The following is a 6,000-nucleotide window of genomic DNA, read 5'->3' as shown; positions in this document are numbered from 1 at the left end:
TCAGGGCTTACTCCTGGCTCTACTCTCAGAAATGGCTCCTGGCAGGCCCGGGAGGATCATATGGGATGCCAGGATTCAAACCACTGTCCTTCTGCATGCAAGACAAACACCCTACCTCCATGTTTTCTCTCCGGCTTCAAAGAACTAATCTTGATTTTAGGATCAAGATCAAGGAAGATCTCTGAAAAATCTAATAAGCAAATAAAGTTGTTCAACTCTCAAGCATTGCTCAGTTACGACCCCTCACCACTGAGCTGAGTATGTTGTGACCATAGTCTTATTTATATATATGTCTTTAGACTGGAAATATAGTTCATTAATAGGATACTTGCATGTGTGAGATAGAGTTTGACTCCCCCCAATATTGCAAAAAAGAACAATAATGTATATTGTATCTTTTTTTGGGGGGAGGGGGGTTGCGGTCACATACAGCAGTGCTCAGGGGTAATCCTGGCTCAGAAATCACTCCTGACAGACTCAGAGCACCATATGGGATGCCCGGATTTGAACCACTGTCCTGCATGCAAGGCATCCACCCTACCTCCATGCTATATCTCAAGCCCCTGTATCTTTGTATCTTTTAAAAGAGCAAGGGCACATTGGTGGGGGAAATGTGTTACTTAACTATATAGCTGAACCATAGAATCAATGAAACTGAAAGCATGAAATCCAAACTACAATAATTAAACTTTAAAATATGCCTGTGAAAGAGGCAGGCTGGCCCATATGCACCAATAACACCACGTGGCATTGCTTCTTATTTGCATAGGCACATTAAAATGGGAAAATACTATACATACAAATAAGATCCTATCTGATAGCGATTGGAACACACAAATCACGTAGTGCAAAGGGACCTTACACCCTGAACATTGACATAACGACCTGGCACAGACCTCAGAAGAAAGGGCATAATCCATTCTCCCCTGAACCAGGGAAGCCATCCACGAAACATCCAGGCTGGTCTATAACATCACCTGGAAGCAATCCTCTACCACAGAAGACCTACACTGCTCAGACTTCGACCTGCTCAAAAGAGACTTCCCTTAACACTGAGAAGACTTAACAACAACAACGACCTGCTTACAGGACAGGGCTCCCTGCGTTGCCCTTTGATTGTGAGGAAAAAGGAGAGGATGCTCCACATCCTGACTTCAATGTAAGATATGCAGATTCCAGGATCTTTAATACAGAAACATGATACCAACAACAGAGACTGTGTGAAAAATAAAAGTGTGTTGGCACTACAGACAATGTATTGGATTGGACAATCTAACTTGCCTGGAGCCTAGACTTGGTCTTGTGCCAGGAAACTTCAGGGGTCTGGTCTTTTTGTACTTAGGCCAAGGTTATTTCTTTCCATGTCCCTCATATTTTGGTGGGCCTATGCAAACAACAATTGCCACTCTAACACCACTTTTACTGTGCTCCTTTAACTCTAATCCTTAAAAAGAACTCACTTAAAATTTGAGGTTAACTTAAGCTAATATGCATGTATATGGAAATGTAAGAAAATACTATGCCTGTAATGTTTAAGGAGTTACGTAAGTTTTATGCTTTAGATTGCCTTGTGTACTGTTAAGAAATATTATAATGTGTTACAATCTGGGTACTTGAGGGACAAAGTATTTGTACATGGATTCTGTCTTATTTATCTTAATGTTCTTTGGCTGAAATTTCAAAGTTAAGATATCAGCAAGGGGACTTCTGAGAATTATGTTATGGGTGATTGTCCTTCCACTGTAACTTTACCTTGTCCTCTTTCTTTGCACCCTTGTTCTCATAATAAATAAATAAAAAAAATTGGGGCTGGAGAGATAGCATGGAGGTAAGGCATTTGCCTTTCATGCAAGAGGTCATCGGTTCGAATCCCAGCGTCCCACATGGTCCCCCGTGCCTGCCAGGAGCAATTTCTGAGCATGGAGCCAGGAGTAACCCCTGAGCACTGCCGGGTGTGACCCAAAAACCACAAAAAAAAAAAAAAAAAAAAAAAAGAAAGAGGCAGGCTGGGTGTTTGAAAGGTAAATGGGAACAATGGTGGAGAGAAGCTGACATTGGTGATGGCATAGATGTTGGAGAATTGTATGCTTAAAACTCAACTATGAATAGTTATGTAGATCATAGTGCCTAATTAAAAAAATAATTTTATAAATAAAGATCATTTAAGTGAATTTTGGCTTCTTTGGGGCTGGAGGGATTCTTCTAAAGGGAGTCAATGGGCCACTGCTGTTGTTATCTAGCTGTGCTCAGGCTCAGCTGTGTTGCTAGCATCCAGTAGTTCTCGGATCCACCAGGTTTTCTCCAGTGATAGCAAGTGAAGGAATATGAGGTGCCAGGGGTCTGGTGCAGACAAGCTCATAGCAGTGATACTCAGGCTTCTTGCTTCTTTCTGGTGTTTGGGGACCACACAGTACCAAGAATTCAGCCTGGACCTGTAGTGCAAAGATGGACTCCCACCTACTGAGTTATCTTCCCAAATTCTGAGAGTTTAAACAAGTCGATTTGATAAGCTTTGCTTTCCAGTGATAAGTTCAATTTAACAATTGGTTAAATGTAAGTCTAACACTTGTTTTTTTTGTTTTGTTTTGTTTTGTTTTTGTCTATTCCATTCATTTTTTTATTCTTTGGCCCCATTTTGCTTTTTTTTCTGGTTTTGGTTTGGTTTTGTATTTTTTGTTTTTGGACCACACCCGGCTATGCTTTGGGCTTACTACTAGTTCTATGCTTAGGGATCACTTCAAGCATCATATGAGATGCTGGGCATCAAACCTATATTGGCTACATTCAAGGAAAGTGCTTTACTTATCTCTCCAGCACAAATTTTCCTACTTTGGCTTTATTATTTTTCATAACTATTATTTTCCTCCTATTGTCGAACTACTGCTATTTTATTTCATAACTTTTCATACTGTTTTCATAAATCTTTCATAACTTTGAAAAAATGTCAGACTGGGGCTAGAGTCCATAAGTAGGATGCTTGCCTTACACACAACCGACCCAAGTTTGACCCCGAGCATTTCATATGGTTCCCAAAGCCCATCAGGAATGATTCTAGACTGCAAGGCCAGGAAGAACCTCTGAGCAACACCAATAATGGCAAAAAAGGGCCGAAGAGATAGCATAGAGATAGGGCATTTGCCTTGCATGCAGAAGGACGGTGGTTTAAATCTCGGCATCCCATATGGTCCGCCAACCTGCCAGGAGCCATTTCTGAGCATAGAGCTAGGAGTAACCCCTGAATGCTGCCAGATGTGACCAAAAAAAAATTAACAACTAAGAACCAACTAACCAAAATATCATACTATATAATGTATGTGTATGATACACTGCTTAATTTATTTATTAATATTTGGGGGGCACATCCAGTGATCCTCAGGGCTTACTCCTGGTTCTGCAGTCAGGGATTATTCCTGGTGGTGCTCAGGAGGCTATAGGAGGTGCTGGGGATCAAACCTAGATCAATCACCTGCAAGGCAAGTGCTTTACTCACTGTCAATTCAACCCCTGTAATTTATTTTCCATTATTTTTCTGGATTACAATAGAATCTTGATCTTTGTCCAACTTAATCCACCTATTAACTACCTTATGCAAAAAATTTCCAAACTAGAAAACAAATACTCCTCCTCTCTGGTGACTGAAACAGTAAGTGATGGAGTAATAGTAGCATCAGATAGAATTGGGATGTGCTTTTTTTGCTTTATTTTTAATGTGGGGGACATATCAATGGTATTCAGGGGATTGTTTCAACTTTGGTTTGGGAATTTGTTTTGTTTATTTTTAGTTTTGGGGTCATACCCTGCAATACATAGGAACTTATGTCTAGCTTTGTACTTGAGCATTATTCATGGTTGGCTCAAGAAATCACATGAATGTTAGGGATTGAACCCAGGTTAGCTCCATGCAAGGCAAGAACCCTACCCACTGTATTATTATTCCAGCCTCTACTCTGGCTTAATGCTAAGTTCTCTCTGGTGCTGGGGTTCAAATTGCTTCTCAAAGCAAATGCTCAGCCTGTTGAATATCTTTTGGTGGTGTGATGGGGGACAAGGGGACATTGCTTTGTACTCATTAACTTAAAGAAGGTAGATTTTGGGGAAGAGAGAGCTTACTGTATAATTTTTTTATTTCTGAAAATGAAGTGGTAGACTAAATAAATTTGGAGATCTCTGAACTTGGGGATCTCTGAATTTCATAAGAATATAATTCTATTTATACCCCTGTGATGTTCTATAAAACCCATCAAGTATTTGTTTCTGCATGTGTTATCAATAGCCAGACCTGCCTAGTAATGACACTGCATGATGGTATTGTCATCCATGGACCTCTGTTGTGACTCTGTCCTTTCTCAGCATAAATGTGCACAGTTGCTCCCTTGTTCCATTTATTTTTTTTTGGGGGGGGAGGCCACATCCGGTAACACTCAGGGGTTTACTCCTGGCTATGCGCTCAGAAATCGCTCCTGACTTGGGGGGGACCATATGGGACGCTGGGGGAAATCAAACCACGGTCCATACTAGGCTGGCAATTGCAAAGCAGAAGCTTTACCACCACTTGGGCCCCTCCATTTCTTTTGTATGAAATGTCTGTTTTATTTGATACTGCTTTTTATACTGTTGTGGTGTTTCACCTTCTTTTCCCCCCCTTAGTCTCTCAAACCAAGGATGAGAGCCTCTAGAAGGACTCCGCCCATTTTCGGTGTATTTGATTTTTACCCCATTTTATTACTTTTCTCTTCTTCAAACAAAACCACATAACTTGAACTATCTAGTCCGGCCTCCCAATTAGAGGGGGAATATAATGGAGGTACCATGACCAAACAGTTGTAAAATCACTAAGTAGTAAGCTAGGCACAGAGGGGACCGCTCATTCTAGCAGCCCCGGAGGTGAGGGTGGAGGATATGGGAGGCAGGACAGGAATGGAGGTGGAGGGAGGACAATTTAGTGATGGGAATTCCCCTGATTCAATGTTAATATGTACCTAAAATATTACTGTGAACGGAGCCCGGAGAGATAGCACAGTGGTGTTTGCCTTGCAAGCAGCCGATCCAGGACCAAAGGTGGTTGGTTCGAATCCCAGTGTCCCATATGGTTCCCCATGCCTGCCAGGAGCTATTTCTGAGCAGACAGCCAGGAGTAACCCCTGAGCAATGCCGGGTGTGGCCCAAAAACAAAAACAAAACAAAACATATATTACTGTGAACGATATGTAAGCCACTATGATTAAAATAAAAATTATATTAAAAAATGTCTGTTTTGTATGAAATGTGAGTTTGTTTACCTATAGCCTAAAGTTACTGTGTCCTGTCTTCTTGGCTAGTATTTTGTTGGACTATACTACATCCTTAGCCATGGGATAGGTCCTGATTTGTAATAACCTGGATTTCACAGATGAAGGAAGCTAGATATTCTTTTTTTTTTTTTTTTTGAAGCTAGATATTCTTCTGAAGGTCAAGGTCACCCTGCTAATCCTTGCAGAGGCAGAGGTGAAAGTTCACAAACCAGTTCTACCCAACTCCTACACAAATCCTGTTATCACTCTATCCCAACTTAAACTCCTTATCTATGGAGTGAATGAGGAGAGTTTGATAAAGGAGTTGTGACTATGGGCTATTGGGAGGGTTTTCCCAAGATAGGGCTGAAGAGTAGTAAATACTCTGAATGCAGTAAAGTCACTCAAAGGACTCCTAATTTGCCCTCTTGGAGACTGATACCACCAGGCAAGTGGCAGAGGCTGAACACTTACCACTGCCTACTTTGCCAGATCCAGGGCCTCTTCTTGATGCCTGGGTTGCACAATCTCCAGGACTCTCTGTACAATGGAGGAGTTTAATAATTCCTACCAGAACCTGAGAGAGAGAAAAGAGTGAAGAGGTTTGCCTGACATGGAGCCAGTCTTGGTTCATTTCACCATCAATGGGTGTGGTTGCCAACCCAAACATAAAGAAAAATCAAACAAGTAACTCCTACTAGTATTCTTTACTGATGAAGAAAGTTCCTGC

Source organism: Suncus etruscus, chromosome 11, assembly GCF_024139225.1.
Source record: "Suncus etruscus isolate mSunEtr1 chromosome 11, mSunEtr1.pri.cur, whole genome shotgun sequence".
Lineage (NCBI taxonomy): Eukaryota > Metazoa > Chordata > Mammalia > Eulipotyphla > Soricidae > Suncus > Suncus etruscus.
This window is presented reverse-complemented; position numbering follows the sequence as displayed.